At 38.2% G+C, this 13,800-nt stretch overlaps 1 protein-coding gene across 1 annotated transcript in view; it reads right to left on the minus strand.

The window, feature by feature from the left end:
* Fancl (E3 ubiquitin-protein ligase Fancl) overlaps positions 1 to 13,800 on the minus strand; it is a 202,065-nt gene that overhangs the window by 55,491 nt on the left and 132,774 nt on the right. The gene's annotated exons all lie outside the window — the stretch shown is intronic.

Below are 13,800 nucleotides of genomic sequence, written 5' to 3' on the forward strand. Positions count from 1 at the left end.
GAAGATTTCATTGAAGGAGAAACACATTTCACCATAATAACGTAAAATACCACAGAATTCCAGCTGTCGGTATTATTGCAAATGCAATAAGATTGAGTTTACTACCAGTTTATAATTAGCTTGCACTAACAGAAAAGCCCAATATACTGGAAAGTTCAAATTGTTTTTGTTTTATGGTCGTAACCTCCAGAAATAGCATTAGAGAAATATCACAAAGGCATTCAAAACTGATTCTTATAAGGATATAACCAAACAGAGCAATAAAAGGTGGTGTGTTTGTCCGGTTATTTTGGAAACAACTTCCTCATTCGGGAATCCTATGTTAGCTGTTCAGACAGAATATTTTCCAGTTCACGCAATGCAAAGTGTTTTAATCGGTAAGCATTGCTTTTGCTGAATTAATAACTGGACAATAAAATTGTGTTGAAGTTTTTTGAGGTCTGCCCAGATGTATTGCTCAAAATGTATAATAAATGTTTGTTGGAGCGAGTGTTCCCGAGATCGTGGAAAGTGGCTCTTCTCAAGATTCTACACAAGCCCAGTAAGCCTCGTGACGATCCTCGAGCTTATAGATCAATTTCGCTTTTATCAAACCTCGGTAAGCTGTTCGAGAGGTTATTGCTTCCTAGAATAGTTGACGTCCTGACTGTTGGTAATTCTATATCGAATTTTCAGTTTGGCTTCAAGAAGGGTCATTCGACCGAGGAGGCAATATTGACATTAATTAATCGTGTGAAGTCCTCTTCCGAGAAATATGTTTTGGTTGTGTTTGTAGATTTTGAAGGTGCTTTTGACTCCATGTGGTGGGAGAGTGTTCTGAGTGTTTTGAGGAGGTCTGGTTGTGACCAGTATTTATATGGAGTAATACGTTCATATTTTAGAGATAGATTGGTAAAGGTATGTGCGAAGCACCTAATGTATAGCTATTATGTAGGCCGAGGATGTCCACAGGGATCAGTGCTGGGTCCAATTTTTTGGAATGCTGTACTGGATCAGTGGTTGCAGAAGTCTCTAGCTATAAGTTGTTTCCGTGTGGCGTACGCGGATGATTTGATTGTGGGGGTCCCGGGTGGATCTAGAATTGTGTTGGAGCATAGAATACAGGAAGTTTTGGTGGACCTTGCTGATTGGGCTGCCTTGAACAAGTTGAAAATTTCATCCACAAACACTAAATTCATGGTATTTAAAAATCATTTTAATTATAACCGCCCACCTAGAGTAGTGTTAAACGGAAGGCAAATTCCTTTTGTGTCCAACATTAAGTACTTGGGGGTGATACTGGATGATAGGATGAGGTTCCATTTACATGTTGCACATTTGAATGACAAAATAAAGAAGTTTATTTACTCAGTTGTACGAATTTCAAGAAGAGAATGGGGTCTTAGTAAAAAAACTATGAGTTTATATTACAAGACGATCTTTTTACCAATTATTGCTTATGCTGCCGGTGTATGGATTGCGGATGTGTTCAAGGCCAGAATCCAACGTAAGTTAATGTCGTTGCAACGTTCTATGATACTGACTTATTTGTATGCACCACGGACTGTGTCTACGGTGGCACTTCAGGTGATTGCTGGATTGTTACCTCTGGATTTACATGTGGTCTATAGAGGAATGATGTATGCGATGCGGAAAGGTATTCCTGCACAATATCTAGGGATGTCAATGAACCTTACAGCTACAGTTAAGGAGGAGAAACTTCGAATTTGGACTGGGTTGGTCGGAATATGGAGAGCACGGTGGAGTTCTTCAGAGGTGGGAGAGATAACCAGGAAGATCATTCCTGTGGCAGATTTTGCCATTACTAAACCGGTGTCGTCGTGGTTCTGTCCATCTATGTATACCAGTTTTTTGCTAACAGGTCATGGGTCGATCAGAGATAAACTGTATTCTCGAGGGTTGGAGCTGGATCCATGGTGTTCTTATGGAGCGGCAGAGACTTGGCAGCATATTTTGTTCTCTTGTCCTTATTATAATGCTGAATGGTGTCTTTTGGGAAAACAGATAGCTAATTTTAATGAAGATAATGTACATGGATTGGTGCAAGGAGTTAACAACTTTCAGGCCTTACAAGAGTATGCAAATGCTGTGTTCCCTAAAAGATCTATCATACGAAACCTCACGGACATTGAATTGGCCGTCTACAACCAGAATCTTCATTGATTGCATCAGGGCTTGGGAGCTTCAAACCTGGAAGCTTTTGGTCGGATCTGGGGCTCCTGGGCATGGACCACAGAGATTTTTGAAATTTGTTGAAGCTTTTGGTCGGGTCTGGGGCTCCTGGGCATGGACCACTTAAGTGGTTTTTTTTTTTTTTTTTTTTTTGTTCGGCTGTTGTTCAGTTCTTGGGTTTGGGCGGCCCAAGGCTGGACAGCTGGCACTCAACAGTCTAGCACTCTCTCTGTTGAGTGTTTAATTGCGCTTTGGCGCTTCAGCTTTTAAAGACAGAACCAGGTCCGGCTCCACGTGCCAGGGACGGGCATCAGATTGCAGTTGAAGAGTTCAGCTGCTTTCTGATGGCAAAGTGACCTGACATAAACAACATACTACACTCACAAACATCTCTCTTATATTTACTTTTATTCTTTCCTATTCAAAATTTCTTTTTGAATAGGAATTAAAAAATTTGTTGATCAAAGTGGAGATGATTATCAGCAGCTACAAGATACGGAGTGATTGTGTGATCTGGCTTTTTTGGCAGATTTTACCAGTAAATTAAGTGATCTGAATTTGGAATTACAAGGAAAAAATAAAAATGTGGGTGACATGATTAGTAGTATTTCTGCATATAAATATCAATTTTTGGCAATGGCTAAGGATCTTAAAGAAAAAAAATTCGACCATTTTGCAAATATGCAAAATCATTTGCAAAAATATCCAGTTTTTGAAATTAATAGTGAGAAATATGTTTCTGAAATTTAGACTGTTATGGACGATTTTGAAACCAGATTCAGTGATTTTAAAACAATTGAAGACATTATTCAATATATTTCTTATCCATTTAATGTCGACTTAGATATGATACAAATTGCAGAAAAAAAATCGCTTTGATTTTTCACATGGAGAAAATATTACTTGAAAATAAAATTATTACATTGCAAAACAATATTTTCCTAAAAGCCAGATCATCAGAAAAAGAGTTTTGGAAATATTTTTACCGAGAAAAGTACCCAAATGTAAAAAAATGCGGTGAAATTTTAAATTCCTGTTTTGGTTCCACATATCTATGTGAATCAGCCTTTTCGTATTTGAAACAAACAAAGACGAGGAATCGCTGTGCTCTTACAGACTTGCATACAGAAGATTCTTTACGGTTAGCTTTATCACAGTATATTCTCAATTTTGAAAGCTTGGCAGATGACATGAAAACACAAACTTTGCATAAATTAAAATTTTAAATACGTATGAATTTAAAACAAGAATTCTGAATTGTATTGAATTTTAAAATTTATAAACAACATTTTTCAATATGTGTTGATTAACTTTTTTAACTATGTGCAATGAAATTTTTGAGATGGTAGATCACGGCACATTTTAAGGAAAAAAGTAGATTGCATCACAAATTAAGTTGGCCACCCCTGATATAGGCTATACTTGGTAGTTTTACTATGTAGTTCTGTAATCAACAGAGTATTTTATTAAGTCCATAAACTATAAATTTATAGCAAAAACAAACATGATTTTATAACATAACTGTATTACATGGTACATAACTTAAAATATGTACAGTGTGTACTGCTGTCTAAATAAGCAAGTTAGTATAGCATTATTATTTTCATATTTCTAGTTTCATGTATTGTTTTTAAATAATATATATTAAAATCATGGCAAGGAGCTCAAAGTAGTGAGAATGTTTTGATTTTGGGGTGAACTGTCAAAGAGTGTTCTACTATGAATCAGGATTATATTATGTGCATTACTTGCCCCCTTTGTGTGAATCTACCTTTAGTAGGATGAGATAGAGCCATAAGGGATGTCTTTTTGTGTGTTTGAGGGCAGGAGGAGGAGGAGGAGGTTAAGCACAATTCCAGCATTCTAATGTGCTTATTTGAGGTTTTAAAGGATTAAAAGAGAGGGCGTCATCAAGCATTCAGTTGCCCAGCACAATGCTAGAGCCCCACGCTCCAGCATTAGACAACACAATGACATCCTCCACAGTGCAGATCCATACTCCCACAGGAAGCAACAGTTGTCAGGAAAATAGAAAATATGCTGTGCAAAAAGGACAGAGGGAATGGGCCAAGGTTATGTCTGTTGGGTACTTGACATAGAGCATCATTTTTTAAAGGCACTAAAGATGATACCGTTCTCCACTTTGGTTGATATCAAGAGTAGGAGATCTGAGGATTTAATTAACAAGTGCAAGGTTGAGAAAAAGTTGAGTTTGAAAAAGTGGGGACTAAAATTGAAAAGTATCTGCAATTCTGTCCAGACATGATAGGAGGAAGAAGATGAGACTTATTAATCAATTTGACCCTGAGAGACAGCAAGGCTCACTAGGTAGGGTTTTTCTCAGCATGGTCTGTGCTTGTTAAGGACTGTTTTTACATGGATGGAATACAGTTAAATGGAAGAGATGCAAGAATATCTGCGGATGCTATCACGGTGCTATGTGTGCTAGGAGGTGGGTATACGCATGCTAATAGATGAACAGCACCTGCAGGTAGAGGTGCAAGTGATTCTTTACGTCTGTTGGAATATACAGCAGCCTGGAAAGCAAGGTGTTGACGATTTCATGGTCTGCTGACGATCCTCATGGAACAAGAAAATACAAGTGATGGCATTCTTCCTCCTCTACACACGAGGGACATAAATTCATGTTGAGGAAGGATAGTTGCGGGATAGATGTGCAGAAGTTTGACTTCAGTCAGCAGGTGGTTGATTGTTGGAACGAACTTCCATCTGGTGTTGTGGAAGTGGGTGGTTTCAATAAATTCAAGGAAGAACTAGACAAATTCTTAGACATCAGTAAGAGTTAAAAGAAGTGCATGTATACATGTGTGTACACTAATGCTAGAACATAGTAAATAAATTTGATGAACTGGAAGTAGTGGTCAAGTTGTCAAATGCAGAAATTATGGGGATATTGGAGACATGGTGTCACTGAACTATAGGAATACAAAATTTGAATATGGGAAGCACAGTGTGTACAGAAAGGAATGTCGCTGTCTTTGTTGCTCTGGAGGTTCCCCCTCCCAATTCCACAGTCTGTCTCTTGTGTTGATGCTTAACTTAGCAAAGCCAGTCTTGTGTGTTTAGTATGAGTAATGTGAGTTAGCGTTGTATATGACTAGCTTCTTAGCTGGCAAGAAGGTAACATCACGAAAGAGCTTCCTGGTACCTGTCCTTTGCTACGAGGAGGCTGGCCATTTGTCACTTTATAAACTCCGGTGGGGAAAGCTCAACCCCTGATGGGGAAAGGAAACATGCCCAGAAAATATATATTAGAATTGGTGTGTAGTGGCAAATGATGCAAGAAAGCAGGCTCATAAAGCATCAGCAAAAAAATAAAATAACCACACACTTCATCCATCCATATGATCTAAGAATTTGTCTAGTTCTTCCTTGAATTTATTAAAACCACCCACTTCCACAACACCAGATGGAAGTTCGTTCCAACAATCAACCACCTGCTGACTGAAGTCAAACTTCTGCACATCTATCCCGCAACTATCCTTCCTCAACATGAATTTATGTCCCTCGTGTGTAGTTTCAGGAGGAAGAATGCCATCAACATTTAGCTTACTCAATCCATTCAAGGCTTTAAACACATCAATCAGATCTCCCTGCAGATGCCTAGTCTCCAGATGCTGCAAATTGCAAAACTAAAGCCTTTCTTGCTAAGAGCACCCTTTTGTTCCCTTCACCAATCTGGTTGCCCTTCTCTGCACCCATTCCAGTAGATCTACATCCTTCCTCTGAGGCCTGCAGACCTGTGTACAGTACTCAAGATATGGCCTAACCATGGTCTTGTACAAGGGGATAATTACCTCTTGATACCTGCTAGCAAAGTTTCTGTATATCATTGACAAAACTCCATAAACTGCCCTGTAAGCATGTCTGCACTACTCAGAGAATTTCATATATGACTGCACATTATCCCAGCTCTTTTTCATTTTACACTTCTTCAGTGTGGTACCACACAATGGTTATGTTAATCTGGGATTACTGCTACCCATATGCAGTACCTTGTATTTGTCAATGTTAAACTTCAAATGCCATTTCTCAGCCTATCAACCTAATTTTCCTAGCTCTTATTGCAGTAACTCACCCTGATTACAGTCATTAACCTCCCTGCCAACCTTTGTATCATCTGCAAACTTAGACATTAAGTCTGATATATACCTTCATCAATATCATTAACAAATATGGAAAACAACAATGGGACCAGCACTGACCCTCTGAGGGGGAAACTCCACTAATAACATTAGTCCGTGAAGAGCAATGTCCATTGATTACTACTCTGTCTTCTCCCACTCTACCATCCCTTTATCCATAGCAGCAACTTGCTCTTAATGCTGCATTGCTCCAGTTTGTAAAGCAGTCTTTAATGTGCAACAGTATCGAAAGCTTTTCTGAAATCCAAGTATATGATATCAAAATAATTTTTTTGCATCCAGTTCCTTGGTCACTTGGTAATTAAGTTGGATACTGTGATCAGTATCCAATCAGATTGGTCAGACAAGACCACCCCTTTAGAAATCTATGCTGTGACTGGATTATAACTGCATTACTGCCTACATGATTCTGAATTACTTCTTTAACCAGTGAATCTATTATTTTTCCAGAACGGACATTAAGCTAAGAGTGCTGAAATTACTCATGTCACCTTCTGATCTCCATTTGAGAATTGGGAATACATTCTCACAACTCCAGTCCAAGGACCTCCCTTGAATCCAATGATGCTCTCATTTCTATGATTTATATTTATAATGTGGGGGGGAAGCGAGTGAGAGAGAGACACAGCTGGCTAGGAATAGTTATGACACTACAGAGACCCCCACCCCCCCAATGAGAAGTAGAACAGCAAAGAAGTAAAAGGAGACAGAAAGGGAGTGTGTTTCCCCTATTATATCAACAAAAATCCCACATTATTCAAAAGAGATGATTATGGAAACAACATCCCACACCAGAAATGTCCCATGTTAGCAAAATGTACAGAAAGGACTTTTCTTTCTGTGTTTTTGTGTGTGTGTGTGTGAAGGTGAGAGAGGATGAGACTATCACAACCTTGCTGTGTGCAAAGATACTCTACCCAGCAAAGCTCATAAATGCAATGGCAAATATGTCCATGCAGTATAGCGTTAGGTTGTATTGTTTATGTCAAGTGATTGGCCTCTGGACAGAGGAAGGAGGAGATTTTATGTGCTTCTTAACTAAGAAGCAAACACATCTATCTAAAGCAGTATGTCCAGTCCAGTTGACATGGGTGATCAGGTGCAATGCTCAGTCAATTTGGTGTGACATGTAATTGGAAAACATGTATGAAACTAGGAGCGTATTATAGGCCTAATGATTGCGATGAGCAGTGCAGATGTACAGACAAAGAGTGGGGCAATAAATCAGAACTTCTTATAAAGGGATTTAACTTTCCAGATATTGAAACTTGTGGATTGGCCATTCGCACACTAGCAAGGCTTTTGTGGATTTACTGGATGATTGTTTTTTACAGCAGCGTATTAGAGAGGCAACAAGAGAAAGCAATACTCTTGATCTAATATTTAGCGGCAACTCTTTGAATTATGAATCTCTGGATAAAGAAACCACTAGGTGGGCAGTGTTCATAGTGTATTGATGTTGGACCTATTTAAAGATGTAGCTATCCTCAAGGGTAAAGGGAAAGGCATTTGCTTTCATAAAGGTTACTAAAATGGTCTCATACAAATTTTAAATTCTATGTAGCAGGTCCAACTTATGTTACAAAAGCAAATTCTAAACGGGATGCATTTGGGGAAGTAATTGTAGGAGCTACTAGGTTCTTTGTACTAACTAAAAATACTGTTCAAGGCCTAGACCTAAATGGATATTAGATGAACTGGTAAGACTAGTGGCAGAGAAGAAAAATGCACATGATGCATATAAATTATCAGGTGATACAGAATCCTACAGAAGATATAAACTAGCCTGCAATAAAATCACAAAGGGGTTAGGAACATAAAAAATATTACGCGGTTTCTTGCAAACAATGCAAAGAAAAGCAGCTAACACATCTTTACTTATCTAAACACTAGAAAGAAGGAGATGAATCTGGTGATTTATCCTCTATATTCCATGAGGAATTTAAGGATGGGGATGCCAGAATTGTATCAAATTCTAAAAGGGAGCTGAATTACTTTGTGATAACTGAGAGGAAAGTGGAGGAGAAATTGTTGAAGCTGAAAATAAAAACCAGGCACCTGGGGTGGATAGGGTCTATCCAATTATATTAAGAGAAGCAGCAAAGGAGAAAAGTAAACCTTTAGCAATAATTATGACAGCATTATGGATTCAGTCATGTCCCTGTAGACTGAAGATGTGAAAATATTTACCAATACCTATAAGGAGGATCAGAGTGGCATGAATAATTACAGACCTGATAGTGTGACTTCTGTTCCTCAGAAAATAGAGTCCCAGTTAAAGAAGTAATGCAGGCCCATCTAGATAGAAATGCAGTTATACTGTAGTGACAGCATGGATTTGTTAAGGGATGATTCCTCTGACCCATCTGATTCCACTATGACACAGAAACTGGATGCAAAAAAGTAATTTTGACATCATATACTTAGATTTCATAAAATCTTTTGATACTGTTGCACATAAAAGACTGCTATACAAATTGGAACAGCATGGCATTAAGGTTAAGTTGCTGCAATGGATAAAGGTAAGGTTGAGTGAGAGAAGTTACAGAGTGGCTATAAACAGGCATTGCTCTTCTTGGACAATTGTTATTTGTAGAGCCCCACAGGGTTTAGTGCTGGGCCTATTGCTGTTTTCTATATTTATTAATGATATTGATGAAGGATACCCTGCTTAACATTTAAGTATGTAGATAATATGAAACTTGATGGGATGGTTACTGACAATAATCAGGGTATGCTACTACAAAAAGGTTTACAAAATTTAGCAGATGAGCTGAGAAGAAACAACTGATTAATAGCAGTAATCTCAGAATTCTCAACTGGGTTGTTGTTGTTGTTGTTGTTGTTATTTGGTTTTTAGGAGCATTAGCAACTAAGGCCATATTGCTCCGGGGATATGTGGTGGTCATTCCCTGATCTTTCCACATCCTCTGTATTTGGTGGTCACGGGCTCAAACCCCATTCTAATCAAGAAGCATGTGCTACATACACTGCTGCTCCTGCCCACCTGGCTAAGGAGGCACCACCAACTGGGTGATACTATACTGAGGGTAGTGGAGAATGAAAGAGACCTGGTGGTAACTGTGCAGTTATACATGAAGTTCTCTGAGAACTGCAGACAGGCTGCCAGGATAGCTCATTGGGTTTTGTTAATGATATACAGATATTTTTCCAACAGGGAAAAGGAGGTGATTATTCTGTTGTATAAGGCAATGTATATGGTCACATCTTGAGTACTGCATATCGGTCTGGAGGCTTTATTTTAATAGTTGGAACAGATGCAGAGAAGAGCTAGAGATTAGTGAGGGGAGAAAAAAAAAAGGGTGCTCTTACTAGGAAAGGCTCCAGTTTTGCAGATTGCAGCATTTAAAGACTAGGCACCTGCAAGAAGATCTGATTGAGACAGTTAAGGCTTTGAATGGATTCGGTAAAGTCAATGTTAATGAGATCTTTTCTCTTGCTCACACTACACACACGCATATACACACAAGTGGGCATAAATTCAAACTGAGGAAGGATGGTTATGGGACAGACATGTGGAAATTTGTTTTCATCCAGTGAGCAGTTGAATGTTCAGAAAAACTTCCAACTGTTTTTGTAGAAGTAATATTTTTAATAAATTTAATCAAAAACTAGACAAATTATTAGAGGGGATGGACAGATGATATGCGTTTTTTTTGGCTGATGCATAAGCTTGCTTTTTTGTACTGTTTACTACTACTACTACTACTAATAATAATAATAATAATAAAGAGGACAAAGGACATAAACTACATAAACAAATATATAGGTCTCTCCAAATCTACACTATTTTAACTTAAGAATAGAAATCTAAAACAGTTTCTTTTATCATTTACAATTTGTTTTACCTTTATATATGCTCTTTCTGATTTATTTTTTATATTATACTATAAAAATGAATACGTTGTGAATTAAAATTTCTGAAAATTTAAATCATTTTGAACAGGCTAAATAAGAGCAGAAAACTTCCTTCTTGTCCAAACAGAAGTCAAGCTTTCTGGTCTCATGCTAAAGAGACCAGAAAGATGGCAAAATTTGCAGACCAGATGGCTGCAACTTTTGCCATCTATACTCCACCTCTGTTAAAACCTGTTGGTTCTATTACCTCCTCAGCTAAAAGTTAAGCTGATTTACAAGCATCCTACTTTTCCTCTAACTCCTGTATTGACAATCTTGGTAAACTATCTCTTTCCAATCCCAGTATATTCCACTCAATATCTCCTGTGATCTTCTGTCTAAAGGATGTCAAAAGAAATTTTAACAATCTTGATGCCAAGAAAACTCCAGGTCCTGATGGTATTTCTCCATCTTTACACTTTCTTATTCCACTGCTGTTTTTCCTTCTGCTTGGAAATTTGTTTGCATCCAGCCTGTTACTAAACAGGATGACAAATCCCTCCCATACAAATTTTTGTCCCATTGCACTTATTTCTACACTTTCTAAAGTAATGGAGAAATTCATTATGCAAACGGATTTCAGTGATCACCAAAACAAATTCCATCAGTGTCAATTCACTGGTGATATTTTGGCTTATGTTACCCATCTATGGACAAATCATTGGAAAAATCTGGTGAAATTAAAGCAGTTGCTCTTGATATTTCTAAGCATTTGATCATATTCGGCAAAACGGTCCTCTTAACAAGCTTTCACCTTGTGGATTCTAACTGTTTTTTGCAATTGGGTATCAAGGTTTTTCTCTGTCTTCTAACTTCTTCACAATTGCTGGTATCCCTCAAGGTTTGGTTCATTTTTCCTCTCATTTCCTCTTGTATATCAGTGACTTTCTTCCACTGACTGGACATCCTATCCATAGTGTTCCAGATGACAACACATTGCATTCCACTTTCTAGTTTGAGAAACCTTGCCCTGCACAAACAGCTTAGGTTCTTAAATATCACCCACCAACTCCATGGTTTGACTGTTGATGATCCTGTTCAGATAGCAAACAAACTGAATGAGTATTTTGCATCTACGTTCACACATGAGGAGTTATTAAGGTTTGAAAATGGCAGAAGGTAATCAAATTGTAGCAGGGTGCTTAATGATTTTGTAATAACTGAGAGCAAAGTGGAGGAGAAATTGTTGAAGTTAAACATAAGAAAGGCACCTGGGGTGGATAGGATCTATCCAATTATATTAAAGGAGGCGGCAAAGCAACTAAGCAAACCCTTAGCCATAATTATGAGAGCATCCTTGGACTCAGGGGAGGTCCCCACAGAATGGAGATGTGCAAATGTATCCCCAATTCACAAAGGGGGATCGAAGGGTGACACGAGTAATTACAGACCAGTTAGTTTAACTTCTGTTCTGGGTAAAATAATTGAGTCACTGGTTAAAGATGCATTGCAGGACCATCTAGACAAGACTGCAGCAATAATTCAGACACAGCATGGGTTTGTTAAGGGAAAGTCTTGTCTGACAAATTTGAGAGGATATTATGATGTGGTTACAAAGGAACTGGATGCAAAAAATAATTTTGATATCATATATTTGGATTTCAGGAAAGCTTTTGACACTGTTGCGCATGGAAGACTATTGTACAAATTGGAGCAGAATGGTATTAAGGGTAAGTTGCTACAATGGATAAAAGAATGGTTGAGTGGGAGAAGACAGAGGGTGGTAATTAATGGGTGCTGCTCTTCGTGGACTAATGTTATTAGTGGAGTCCCACAGGGTTCGGTGTTAGGTCCTCTGTTGTTTTGTATATTTATCAATTATATTGATGAAGGTATATCAGGCTTAGTGTCGAAGTTTGCAGATGATACAAAGGTTGGCAGGGTTGTTAATGACAGTAATGGCAGTGTGCTACTGCAACAGGATCTAGATAATTTGGGCAGATAGGCTAAGAAGTGGTAACTGAAATTTAACCTTGACAAATGCAAAGTACTGCATATGGGTAGAAGTAACCCAAGAGAAACGTACCAACTGTGTGGTACTACACTTAAGGTGGTAGAAAATGAAAAAGACCTGGGAGTAATTGTGCAGTCAGATATGAAATTTTCTGAGCAATGCAGACAGGCTGCCAGGGCAGGTCATGGGGTTTTGTCAATGATATATAGGAATTTTGCTAGCAGGGAAAAGGAGGTGATTGTCCCTCTGTATAAAGCAATGGTCAGGCCACGCCTTGAGTACTGCGTACAGGTCTGGAGGCCTCATTTTAGGAAGGATGTAGATTTACTTGAGCGTGTACAGAGAAGGGCAACAAGATTGGTGAGGGGAATGAAGGGATCCTCTTACCAAGAGAGGCTTAAGTTCTGCAAATTGCAGTGGCTGGAGACTAGGCACCTGTGCAGTGATCTGATTGAGGTGTATAAGGCCTTGAATGGGTTGAGCACGCTGAATTCTGATGGGATTTTTCCACTTGTTCAGATTACGAACCTAAGGGGGCATAAATTCAAATTAAGAAAAGACATGTAGAATAGATGTGCGGAAATTTGCCTTTAGCCAGCGGGTGGTTAATTGCTGGAACAAACTTCCATCTGTCATTGTGGAAGTTGATAGGTTAAATAAATTTAAGGAGGAACCGAACAGGCATTTGGAGGGAATGGTATGATTTTTTTTTTTTTGGACTGATGCTGCATAAGCTCATACACTTGCTTTCTTGCATCACATGCCACTACTACTATTACTATAAATTCTGATCTTCAGGTAATTCTCCAATGGGGCAAAGATAACTTAGATAATTTTAATCCTTCGAAAACTCTAAAATTTCATCCTGTCTTTTATCTTGCAAAAAAGGAGTCTACAGCTCCTGTGTTTATCTTTGATAAACCTTTAGATGTCTAGACAAGATTCTCTATTATGGTTACTTACCCTGACTTCTAATCTCTCTTGGTATAAGCACATAATAAATATTGCTTCTTCTGCATCTAAAAACCAGGTATGCATTACGGGACTCTTTTGTTCTTAGCATTACTCTAAACAGTTACTCACTTCAGAAAATTTTCTCTTCAGAAGAAGGGAGAAAAGGATGGAGATCCTTTATATATATATCAGAGGCCTTTTTTAGACATTGATTTTGAGGCCCTCTTCACTTAAGTTGTGCCTCCAATTCGTTGATATTTCTTCACATGGAATCAAAACAATGAGATTTCAGATTTCCACTACTACATTAGCTTTTCACCCTGAAATTGAAAAAAAACACCCTGCCTTTCCTTCATGTGTTGGTAAACAAAGCAAAAATAGAAGTTTACTGTAACCTCATACATATACATACAACAGTCCCAAACTACTATTCCAGTAATCAAACTTTGAGGCACAAAGTGACTGACCTGAGGACAATACTAAACGGCAGCTTCCAGGAGTTAGGACCACTCCCACGGAATAACAGATATCCTAAGAAATTCAACAACAGATGATTCTAACCCTTTGTACACAATAAAATTCACTTTAAAATAATTCATATGGTTTAATTAGTGTTATTCATACTTCAGATTAATT

The sequence above is a fragment of the Mastigoproctus giganteus genome, chromosome 6 (genome assembly GCF_048544385.1).
Source record: "Mastigoproctus giganteus isolate SK-2022 chromosome 6, ASM4854438v1, whole genome shotgun sequence".
Lineage (NCBI taxonomy): Eukaryota > Metazoa > Arthropoda > Arachnida > Uropygi > Thelyphonidae > Mastigoproctus > Mastigoproctus giganteus.